Genomic DNA, 12,816 nt, shown 5'->3' with positions numbered 1-12,816 from the left:
AGTCCTGAACGGTGAAATACAAAACACAGAACAGAAAATAATCACCCACGAAACACAGGTGAAAAAAGGCTACCTAAGGCTACCCACCCAACTCACGCCCTGACCAAAACATAATAAAAGAACTAAGGTCAGAAGGTGACAATACTACCGTTAATACTACAATAAAGTCAGCAAAAACACTACAATGAATGCTATAGTATTTATAGCATAGTATATTATAGTATTTGTTCATATGGGACCTTCCTCCCCAGAGCATAGGCTTGGCCTAACCGCTTTGAATAATATTTTTTTTCCAACTCCTTAAAATGAATATTATAGTCTGCCCTGGCTTTGTGTTGGCCCCTCCAGCAAGAACCTTAATAAAAGTTAAACGGCTGCACCTGCAACTTTCAAGCACGCTATACCACCTACCAAAACAATCCACAAACACTCCTGCCCACCCTTTCTCTAAAAGAATGCATGGGAACACCCCATCAGTATGTTAAGTTATTCATCTCCAAATTTTACATAACAATCCATGGCCTAATTTGGCATGCAGGCCAAGACTCACATTTAATTTTCACAGCTAATCTCTGCTAGAGAAAGGGGGGGAGAGAGAGAGAGAGACCTGAAGGGGCTGGGTCAGAGATATCAAAGCATGCACTAATCTAATCACCCCCTCTCTCTCCATACTCTACAGAGCTTGTGTTATTTATTTATTTATTTTATTTTCTATGTGATGCATTATGTTACAGGTTGAGAGGAGTATTACGAAGATATGCATGTCTGCACGATTTCGTTCATTATGCTGCGTTCACATGGGATAAGCACTTAAGGCAAAGGAAGGAAAACAACTGTCTGGTGTTTTACATTTTGGTGGGAGCATAGAAAAACTCTCTCTCCTTCTCTAGCCTAAGTCTCTCTGTGTTTGTCTAAATTCTGCAGATCTTGAGTTGTAACAGATCAGCAATTCACAACCAGTCAGCCTAGCTACTGATGTAGGAATCTTAATTTGAGCCAGTTTGCTACATCAGACAAATAATCCTGCAGCAACAGGAACTGTGAATTATTATGTGGATTATAATTCATGGACATTTTTGTAGGGGTTGATACTTTTTTCATAAGGGAAAATCAAGTCTGAAATTTCCAAGTAGACATTTCAGAAGCCTTTTTAAACCTCAAATACAATATACGTTTAGAATTTCCTGCATTGCAGGAAAGTTCTCCTACAACAGGGTGATCAAATTAAGATCCTACACCTGTATATCCCTCAGATCTCTCTCCAGACTGTTTATATACGTTCCCACCTATCATAGATGAAATGATAAAATCCTATTATTTTCTCCCCCTCAGCAGAAAACACAGCAGAGTCTAGTCAGAGAAGGGTCTTAAAATAGATTTACAATCATGTTATGTAAGAAAACACTGCCTGTGCTGAATAATATAGAAAATCCAATGATTGATTATAAATGTGCCACACACATCAATTTGGGTGCTGGGGAAGAGCATGTAACTGGGGTGAATGTTCACACCCACATCACACATACAGCATCTCCCACAGTCCTACCCAGAATACATGTCATTGAAATGATATTCAATAACATGCAACTGAAAATGGATGAAAATGGATGAAACGACAGAAAAGCTGCATGTTACTGAACGTACTTTCTCAATGACAGAGCTCTGTTAAGAGAAAGTGAAGAGCAGCCTACAGTAGACAAGGGCAGATTATCCCCCAAAAGGTGACACATAAAAGGGTCTATATTTCCCCCACCCACAGGACATCGTAGCCACACAAGTATAGGCTATATTATCTCTATTCCTCCACTTTGCAACAAGACATGAGCATTTTAATATCTGTCAGTAAATGATAATATTTTTTAAATCCATAATGTTGTCACGTGTCTACTTTTACACCTTGCTCTAAACTTTATGCAGCCTAAACTATTCCACGGTGTAAAAACCGCTCAACTCAGCCTGGTCTCATCGACTAGAGGTAACATAATAAAAGTAAATCCGGGACACTCAAATTAGGAAAGGAAAGGAAAGTTGTGCAACCTAGTCAGTTGCACAATTGAATGCATTCAACTGAATTGTGTCTTTCGCATTTAATCCAACCTCTCTGAATCAAATTAGTATGATATGTTATGTTTGGTGTGGCTACATGACACAGAAGGTTACTGAAGACAAAAACAAAAGTAGAATGGTTTTTCGGGCGTATGACGCAAACGTCTAGTGTTTGAATCTCATCATGGACAACTTTTGCATATGTGCTAATTAGCAACTTTGCAAATACTTACTACTTTTTAGCTACTTTGCAACGAATTAGCATGTTAGCTAACCCTTCCCTTAACCCTAACCTTTACCCTTTAACTTCATGCGACGAGCAATCCCGGATCCGGGATCCTATTTATAGCCTCAAGCTCATTAGCATAACGCAACGTTAACTATTCATGAAAATCGCAAATGAAATTAAATAAATATATTTGCTCTCAAGCTTAGACTTTTGTTAACAACACTGTCATCTCAGATTTTCAAAATATGCTTTTCAACCACAGCTAAACAAGCATTTGTGTAAGAGTATTGATAGCTTGCATAGCTATAAGCCTATAGAATTCAGCCAGCAACCTTTTCACAAAAACAAGAAAACCATTCAAATAAAATCATTTACCTTTGAAGAACTTCAGATGTTTTCAATGAGGAGACTCTCAGTTAGATAGCAAATGTTCAGTTTTTCAAAAAATATTATTTGTGTAGGACAAATCGCTCCGTTTTGTTCACGTTTGGCTACGAAAAAACCTGTATCCAGTTATAGCCTCAAGCTCATTAGCATAACGTAACGTTAACTATTTATGAAAATCGCAAATGAAATGAAATAAATATGCTAGCTCTCAAGCTTAGCCTTTTCTTAACAACACTGTCATCTCAGATTTTCAAAATATGCTTTTCAAACATAGCAAAACAAGCATTTGTGTAAGAGTATTGATAGCTAGCGTAGCATTTAGCATAGCATTTAGCGGGCAACACTTTCACAAAAACCAGAAAAGCATTCAAATAAAATCATTTACCTTTGAAGAACTTCGGATGTTTTCAATGAGGAGACTCTCAGTGAGATAGCAAATGTTCAGTTTTTCCTGAAAGATTCTTTGTGTAAGAGAAATCGCTCCGTTTTGTACATCACTTTTGGCTACCAAAAAACCCCCGAAAATTCAGTCACCAAAATGCCAAACTTTTTTCCAAATTAACTCCATAATATCGACTGAAACATGGCAAACGTTGTTTAGAATCAATCATCAAGGTGTTTTTCACATATCTCTTCATTGATATATCATTTGTGGAAGTCTGCTTTCTTCTCTGAATTAAATGGAAAAATACTTGCAGCTGAGGTTTACGCACCAATTTCGACGCAGGACACCGGGCGGACACCAGGTAAATGTGGTCTCTTATGGTCAATCTTCCAATGATATGCCTACAAATACGTCACAATGCTGCAGACACCTTGGGGAAACGGCAGAAATTGTGGGCTCTCTCGTTGCGCATTCACAGCCATATAAGGAGACATTGGAAAACAGTGCTTCAAAGATTTTGCTCATTTCCTGTTTGAAGTTTCATCTTGGTTTCGCCTGTAGCATCAGTTCTGTGGCACTCACAGATAATATCTTTGCAGTTTTGGAAACGTCAGAGTGTTTTCTTTCCAAAGCTGTCAATTATATGCATAGTCGAGCATCTTTTCGTGACAAAATATCTTGTTTAAAACGGGAACGTTTTTTTATCCAAAAATGAAATACTACCCCTAGAGTTCAAAGAGGTTAACCTAAATCCTGGGGCCTCCCGAGTGGCGCAGTGGTTTAAGGCACTATAGAACCTGGTTCGAGTCCAGGCTCTGTCACAGCCGGCCGCAACCGGGAGGCCCATGGGGCAGCGCACAATTGACCCAGCGTCGTCCGGGAAGCCAGCCGCACCATTGCTCCTGTCCCATCGCGCACTAGCGACTCCTGTGGCGGGCCAGGCGCAATGCACACTGACATGGTTGCCAGGTGTATGGTGCTTCCTCTGACACATTGGTGCGGCTGGCTTCCGGGTTAAGCAGGCGTTGTGTCAAGAAGCAGTGCGGCTTGGCTGGGTTGTGTTTCAGAGGACACACGGCTCTCGACCTCTCCTGAGCCTGTACGGAAGTTGCAGCGATGGAACAGGAATGTAACTACCAATTGGATACCACAAAATTGGGGAGAAAAATAATAATATAAAAAAATAAAAACCTAACTCCTAACCTTAACACCGAGCTAATGTTAGCCACCTAGCTAATGTTAGCATTAGCCACGTAGCTAATGTTAGCGTTAGCCACCTAGCTAACGTTAGCCACAACAAATTGTAATTTGTAACATATCATAAGCTAAGCAAATACTAATTCCAATTCGTAACATATCATTCAAATTGTAATTTGTAACATTTCATATAAAATGGATGATGGACATCCAGAAATGAATGCATACCATATGAAACGTAACATATCATACTTTCCCAGATGTACAGTTATGTCTGCCGCTGAGTCCTGGTTGCTCAACTAAGCTATACTTTCTCAGGTAGGCTACAATGTTATGTAACACTTTGTAACACAGCTCTACTACAATGTTCTGCATTATTGTGAATGTGAAATGACATTCATTATCTTAATCAACATTAGTATCAATGATGGAAGCACACACAAGTATGTAATAAAAATGTATACATCTGTCACGCAGATTTTTGTGGTTGGAATTAGAGGTCGGTCGATTAATCGGAATGGCCGATTAATTAGGGCCGATTTCAAGTTTTCATAACAATCGGAAATCGATATTTTTGGACACCGATTTGGCCGATTTTTAAAATATATATTTTTTTACACCTTTATTTAAGTAGGAAAGTCAGTTAAGAACACATTCTTATTTTCAATGACGGCCTAGGAATGGTGGGTTAACTGTCTTGTTCAGGGGCAGAACGACAGATTTTTACCTTGTCAGCTCGGGAATTCGATGTTGCAACCTTACGGTTAACTAGTCCAACGCTCTAACCACCTGCCTTACATTGCACTCCACGAGGAGCCTACCTGTTACGTGAATGCAGTAAGAAGCCACGGTAAGTTGCTAGCTAGCATTAAACTTATCTTATAAAAAAACAATCAATCAATCAATCATAATCACTAAACTACACAGGGTTGATGATATTACTAGTTTATCTAGCTTGTCCTACGTTGCATATAATCGATGTTGTGGCGTATTCGCGAAAAAGGACTGTTGTTGCTCCAACGTGTACCTAACCAAAAACATCAATGCCTTTCTTAAAATCAATACACAAGTACATATTTTTAAACCTGCATATTTAGTTAATATTGCCTGCTAACATGAATTTATTTTAACTAGGGAAATTGTGTCACTTCTCTTGCAACAGAGTCAGGATATATGCAGCAGTTTGGGCCACCTGACTTGTTGCGAACTGTGTGAAGACTATTTCTTCCTAACAAAGACAGCCAACTTCGCCAAACGGGGGATGATTTAACAAAAACGCATTTGTGAAAAAAGCACAATCGTTGCACGACTGTACCTAACCATAAACATCAATGCCTTTCTTAAAATCAATACACAGAAGTATATATTTTTAAACCTGCATATTTAGCTAAAAGAAATCCAGGTTAGCAGGCAATATTCACCAGGTGAAATTGTGTCACTTTTCTTTCATTTCACACAGTCAGTGTATATGCAACATTTTGGGCCGCCTGGCTCGTTGCGAACTAATTTGCCAGAATTTTATGGATTATGACATAATATTGAAGGTTGTGCAATGTATATTTATACTTATGGATGCCACCCGTTAGATAAAATACAGAACGGTTCCGCATTTTACTGAAAGACTAAAGGTTTTGTTTTCGTGATGATAGTTTCCGGATTCGACCATATTAATGACCTAAGGCTCGTATTTCTGTGTGTTATTATGTTATAATTAAGTCTATGATTTGATAGAGCAGTCTGACTGAGCGATGGTAGGCACCAGCAGGCTCGTAAGCATTCATTCAAACAGCACTTTTGTGCGTCTTGCCAGCAGCTCTTCACAATGCTTCAAGCATTGCGCTGTTAATGACTTCAAGCCTATCAACTCCCAAGATTAGGCTGGTGTAACCGATGTGAAATGGCTAGCTCGTTAGCGGGGTGCACGCTAATAGCACTTCAAATGTCACTCGCTCTGCGACTTGGAGTTGTTGTCGATGTGTTCCTGGTTCGAGCTCAGGTAGGGGCGAGGAGAGGGACGGAAGTTATACTTTTACACTGGCAATACTAAAGTGCCTATAAGAACATCCAATAGTCAAAGGTATATGAAATACAAATCGTATAGAGAGAAATATTCCTATAATTCCTATAATAACTACAACCTAAAACTTCTTACCTGGGAATATTGAAGACTCATGTTAAAATAAACCACCAGCTTTCATTTGCACTCACGTTTTGAGCAAGGAACTTAAACGTTAGCTTTCTTACATGGCACATATTGCACTTATACTTTCTTTTTTGCATTATTTAAACCAAATTGAACATGTTTCATTATTTATTTGAGGCTAAATTGATTTTATTGATGTATTATATTAAGTTAAAATAAGTGGTCATTCAGCATTGCTGTAATTGTCATTATTACAAATACATTGTTTTTTAAATTAATCGGTATCAGCTTTTTTTGGTCCTCCAATAATCGGTATCGGCATTGAAAAAAATCATAATCGGTCGACCTCTAGTTAATGTTAAAGATAAAACAGAATATCTCTTGAGCATGCACCATATTGTAACGACGTTCTTCGTTTGTCGAAAGAGAGTCGGACCGAAATGCAGTGTGTTGGTTACTCATGTTCTTTAATGAAACAAATAACGGAACTATACATGAAATAACGAATAAATACAAACAACAAACGGAACGTGAAACCTATTACAGCCTATCTGGTGAACACTACACAGAGACAGGAACAATCACCCACGAAATACAAAGTGAAAACCAGGCTACCTAAATACGGTTCCCAATCAGAGACAACGAGAATCACCTGACTCTGATTGAGAACCGCCTCAGGCAGCCAAACCTATACAACACCCCTACTCAGCCGCAATCCCAAATACTACAAACCCCAATATGAAAATACAATACATAAACCCATGTCACACCCTGGCCTAACCAAATATATAACGAAAACACAAAATACAATGACCAAGGCGTGACACATATATCATTTTCTTCTGTCTTCAGAAGCTAACATTATACCATCAAGTGATTGTGACAGACAGAGGCAGGTTGGCAAGACAAGATAAACTACACTTTAAAAATTTGTGTCATGCGCAGACCAGCTGGCTGGTGTGGATGCCACCCGTTAGATAAAATACGGACATATTCAATCAATCCTTATCCCAGTCTGCTGTTCCCACATGCTTCAAGAGGGCCACAATTGTTCTTGTTCCCGAGAAAGCTAAGGTAACTGAGCTACATGACTATCGCCTCGCAGCACTCACTTCCGTCACCATGAAGTGCTTTGAGAGACTAGTCAAGGACCATATCACCTCCACCCGATTTGACTCCCTAGACGCACTCCAATTTGCTTACCGCCCCAACAGGTCCACAAGACGACGCAATCGCAATCCCACTGCACACTGCACACTGCCCTAACCCATCTGGACAAGAGGAATACCTATGCAAGAATGCTGTTCATCGACTACAGCTCAGCATTTAACAACATAGTACCCTCCAAACTCGTCATTAAGCCTGAGACCCTGCGTCTCGACTCCACCCTGTGCAACTGGGTCTTGGACTTCCAGACGGGCCGCCCCCAGGTGGTGAGGGTAGGTAGCAACATCTTCACCCCACTGATCCTCAACACTGTGGCCCCACAAGGGTGCGTTCTCAGCCCTCTCCTGTACTCCCTGTTCACCCATGACTGCGTGGCCATGCACGCCTCCAACTCAATCATCGGGTTTACAGACAACACTACAGTGGTGGGCTTGATTACCAACAACGACGAGACGGCCTACAGAGAGGAGGTGAGGGCCCTCTGAGTTTTGTGTCAGGAAAATAACCTCACACTCAACGTCAACAAAACAAAGGAGATGATCGTGGACTTCAGGAAACAGCAGAGGGAGCACCCCCCTATCCACATCGACGGGACAGTAGTGGAGAAGGTGGAAAGTTTTAAGTTCCTCGGCGTACACATCACAGACAAATTGAAATGGTCCAACCACACAGAGCATGGTGAAGAAGGCGCAGCAGCGCCTTTTCAACCTCAGGAGGCTGAAGAAATTTGGCTTGTCACCAAAAAACACTCACAAACTTTTACAGATGCACAATCGAGAGCATCCTGTCAGGCTGTATCACCGCCTGGTATGGCAACTGCTCCGCCCACAACCGTAAGGCTCTCCAGAGGGTAGTGAGGTCTGCACAACGCATCACCGGGGGCAAACTACCTGCCCTCCAGGACACCTACACCACCCGATGTCACAGGAAGGCCAAAAAGATCATCAAGGACAACAACCACCCGAGCCACTGCCTGTTCACCCCGCTATCATCCAGAAGGCGAGGTCAGTACAGGTGCATCAAAGCTGGGACCAAGAGACTGAAACATAGCTTCTATCTCAAGGCCATCAGACTGTTAAACAGCCATCACTAACATTGAGTGGCTGCTGCCAACATACTGACTCATCTCTAGCCATCTCTAGCCACTTTAATAATTACAAATTGGATGTAATAAATGTATCACTATTCAATTTAAACAATGCCACTTTATATAATGTTTACGGCAGTGTAGCCTAGTGGTTAGAGCATTGGAATAGTAACCGAAAGGTTGCAAGTTCAAATCCCCGAGCTGACAAGGTACAAAATCTGTCGTTCTTCCCCTGAACAGGCAGTTAACCCACTGTTCCTAGGCCGTCATTGAAAATAAGAATTTGTTCTTAACTGACTTGCCTAGTAAAATAAAGGTAAAAATTTTAAAAAAAAAAAACATACCCTACATTACTCATCTCATATGTATATACTGTACTCTACTGCATCTTGCCTATGCTGTTCGGCCATCGCTCATCCATATATTTTTATGTACATATTCTTATTCATTCTTTTACACTTGTGTGTATAAGGTAGTTGTTGTGAAATTGTTTGATTACTTGCTAGATATTACTACATGGTCGGAACTAGCAGCACAAGCATTTCGCTACACTCACATTAACATCTGCTAACCATGTGGATGTGACAAATTAAATTTGATTTGATTAGGGGTTCAACAAGGGTTATTCTAAGATCCTCAAAGTTCTTAGAAGAACCTTAAGGTTCTGGCACTGAAAATGTCCCACAAAAGGTTCGCCCAAGAACCCCATAGGAGGTGGGGTTCATTGAGGAACCTCCTCAGTTTGTGGGGGTTCTTGCAGGAACCGAACTGCACAACTGGAATGTTGGGATTTGAATTTGAAAGGACAGCAGGTGCAGGCACTTAACTGAAAAATGTAAAGATTTCTTTAATTTACGACAAGGTATGTATGATCTAAATTGATGTTGTTTTTTGAGGATACCATCTATTTTTCCATTTTCGTGCAAATCTTTCTAAAAGAGAAAATGGACACAATTCAATGGATATCAACAGCAAAAAGGTAAGAATATGTACTGTAGGCTATAAGAATATGTTGAAGGCTAGCTGTATTGGGTGCAGATGACTGAACTGCTCACTTCTGTGTCTGCAGGTATACAGACGAGGAGGCATACAAAGGTATGTCAATTGGTATTGGTATGTTTTGCAGATCACATGTACCATCCTCCTCCCTTACCTCTTCAATGAAAATCCCATAGACCTCTACATTATGGACAAGGTATGTTTATGAAAACCATTATTAAAACAGTTTTTTTCATTCACATTTACCACAAAAACCAAGGTATGAATACTGCTGTGTGCATGTTTTGTTAATAATCTGTATAACACTTTTGGGGGGGATTCACAGGAAACCTGTTCGATCACCATGCACTCTAAAATAATTATGGCTACGGACACGGAGAACATCAACACATGAACATCAACACGCCAGAGGATATACCCGTTGGACTTGGGGCTCTGCTGAGAGTGTGCATCGTTTTAGGATTGTTTTTCTCCTTTGTCACTAAAATCGTAATACACACTAACAACTCAAATATCGTGTTAAAATTGTTATGCTTATTATTATTATTATTACTAATTATTATTACTATTATTAATAATAATAGGGGAGGGAGGTAGATCACAAATTTACCACAAAAGGTTATTTGAAGATCCATTAAAAGGGGTTATTTGAAATAACTTATAGGGGTTCCCCCACAGTTTCAATTTGAAGAACCCCTAAAGGAAACTCCTGGAACCTTTTGTTTTTAGAGTGTATGTATTTCCATGCATCTTGATTAGTATGTGTTCATAACAGCAAGTAGCATATTGAATTGATTTTAGCTATAGCTATCTAAGTTAAAATAAATCAACATTGCTTGCAAGAAATCTAAAAGGTCCGGAATGTATCCGTGAATCACTCCTGTCCTGTTCAACTGGTAAACACCGTTGGAGACGATCCGTATCAAGGCTAGCACATCGTGCATGTACATTGACTACTTGGTAGTAGCAAGCAATGTGGCTACAATATACAGTGTGTGGCTATGGCTATGTGCGTGTATTCCAATTCAAAAAGTGAGCCAGTTAGATAACAGAGTCGAAGTCCAATGTGCTGTGGATACGGTGCAGAGCATCCTCTCTTGCAAGGCAGCACATTGGATTCTTGCAAGGCATCCCTATGCGGTGAACGTCACTCTCATTTTATCACAGGACTAGCGTGCACTTACACGCAATTGCAGAATGTTTATGTCCATGTTAAATCGTGCGCTAAATATGTATTTTGATGTAAATTCTTCCAGTTTATAATTTGGGCTAGTTATCAAGTTTGTAGGTAGCCGACTTACCTTTTCAGTCCCGATGCTGTTTTGTGCCTTGTCCGGACTACTATTCTGCCTGCAGCACAAATGAGGGCGTCACTTTGTATGGTAATGAGGAAACCATCAAAATAAAAGCTCAAATTTGAAAACTGCAACGTTGATAACACGTACAAAAATATATTAAATTGTAATCAAATGCCATGTTACAGTGGTCATAAGCAAATGCATAAATGATCAGAGACTGTCTGCGCTCTTGCAAGAAGGAATTTATGTTTGTTTTTTAAAGGGCCAAATGTAAGACCACTATTGAAAAATACAATGTTCAGACTGTTTTTTATTTATTTATTAGCCCTGTATATGTATCAATGCACATCACTATACGCTATACATATCAATCTACACATTCATATTCAAATGTTCACAATATTGGGCTGTAGAAAATATATATAATTTGTGTATTTTATGGGGGACCTAATAATATGTAGTGTTGCTAGGCTTTTAACCTGTTCCATTTCCGTCAATGCAATACACTGTATATTAATTACATATTGGCTTATAGAGAAAAAACTATTTTTCATTCCATAATAGGTGGGGTTGGGAGTACTCTTACACCTTGCTTGTTCGCTAGCCAACGATGGTTAACACAGTCACATCAAACAGTCCACCCAGAATAACAGAAATGCTGCTGCATTTGCTTGAGTTTAAGCTGTTTTCTTGTACCATTTACTTGGATACATCCATAACAAAGAGCAATAATGCGCGATTTTGCATCATTGGCATAGAACATTTGCTCTCGTGTCACTGTTAGCAAGGTTTATGCGAATCTCTGTTGTAGAAAACAAAATGTGAGCCAAAAGCAAGAGGAGATAATGTCTAGATGCTTTTTTACAGTGGAGATCAATTTTATAAATTGCCCGGCTGGACTTGATGGGACGGTGGATTGCACAGTGAGATGGAACTGTAAGTAGGCATTTCAACATCATTGCTTTAGCCAGTGGTCATTTGTGAAATAGACATTGGCTGGAACGCAGTTTTAACCTATCAGCATCCAGGACTAAATCCACCCATTGTATAAATTGGGGACTGGATAATACGGAGTGTTACTGAGATTTTACTCCACCCATTCCATTGGCCACAATGCAAATCAGCAATTACAGATGAGTTTACAGAGAAAAAACATGTACTTTTCCCGACGTAAAACTGTATTTTTGAAAGAGCTGAGATTGACATTGAAGTGTGTCTTTAATTATAGCCTACACACAATAGCATTCAACCACAGGCAGCTTGTGGCACCTTAATTGGGGAGAACAAGCTTATTGTAATGGCTGGAGTGGAATTAATGGATTGGTATCAAACAAGTGGTTTCCACATTTAACCATTCCATTCCAGCCATTACTATGAGCCCCTCCCCAGACTTCTGTGCTTTCAGCATACCTGTACTTTTTGTAAACTTTTAAAGGAAATGCTGGAATAAAACAACATAAAAATGCTCCATTTATTTTTTTGCAAGGTGATTGCAATGCTGAGAAAAACAGTTGTACTTCACTAAAGTAAAAAAATATAAAAAAAATAAACAATAGTCACTAAGTTTAGCATGGCTTTGCATGGGGACTCTTATTTAGAAAAATACATTCGCGATCGTGCTGCCAGCATAATATCCTGCTGTCAGCATAATATCCCGCTGCTAGGAGAACGGTAATCTTATCCGGAGCGACTCGAGTCAAACACTGCCGCTAAATCCCAATCAAACCTCCTCTAGCGACACCCTGTGCTGCAGCCAAGGCAACCAATACTCGCGATATTTTGTCTCGGGGTGTTGAAAGAAGGCGATAGCCAAGTGCGCAACCGCGGAGGAAAGCAAGGGGTCGACTGATGATTTTATTTCACATTTTCAAGACTGTT

General features: G+C 39.9%; 1 pseudogene; it reads right to left on the bottom strand.

Moving 5' to 3' along the window:
- Window positions 1-10,972, bottom strand: part of LOC135512382 (inactive ubiquitin carboxyl-terminal hydrolase 54-like) — a 129,047-nt pseudogene extending 118,075 nt beyond the window's left edge.
- Window positions 10,973-12,816: the final 1,844 nt, after the last annotated feature.

The sequence above is a fragment of the Oncorhynchus masou genome, chromosome 24, assembly GCF_036934945.1.
Source record: "Oncorhynchus masou masou isolate Uvic2021 chromosome 24, UVic_Omas_1.1, whole genome shotgun sequence".
In the NCBI taxonomy this organism is placed as follows: Eukaryota; Metazoa; Chordata; class Actinopteri; order Salmoniformes; family Salmonidae; genus Oncorhynchus; species Oncorhynchus masou.
This window is presented reverse-complemented; position numbering and strand designations above follow the sequence as displayed.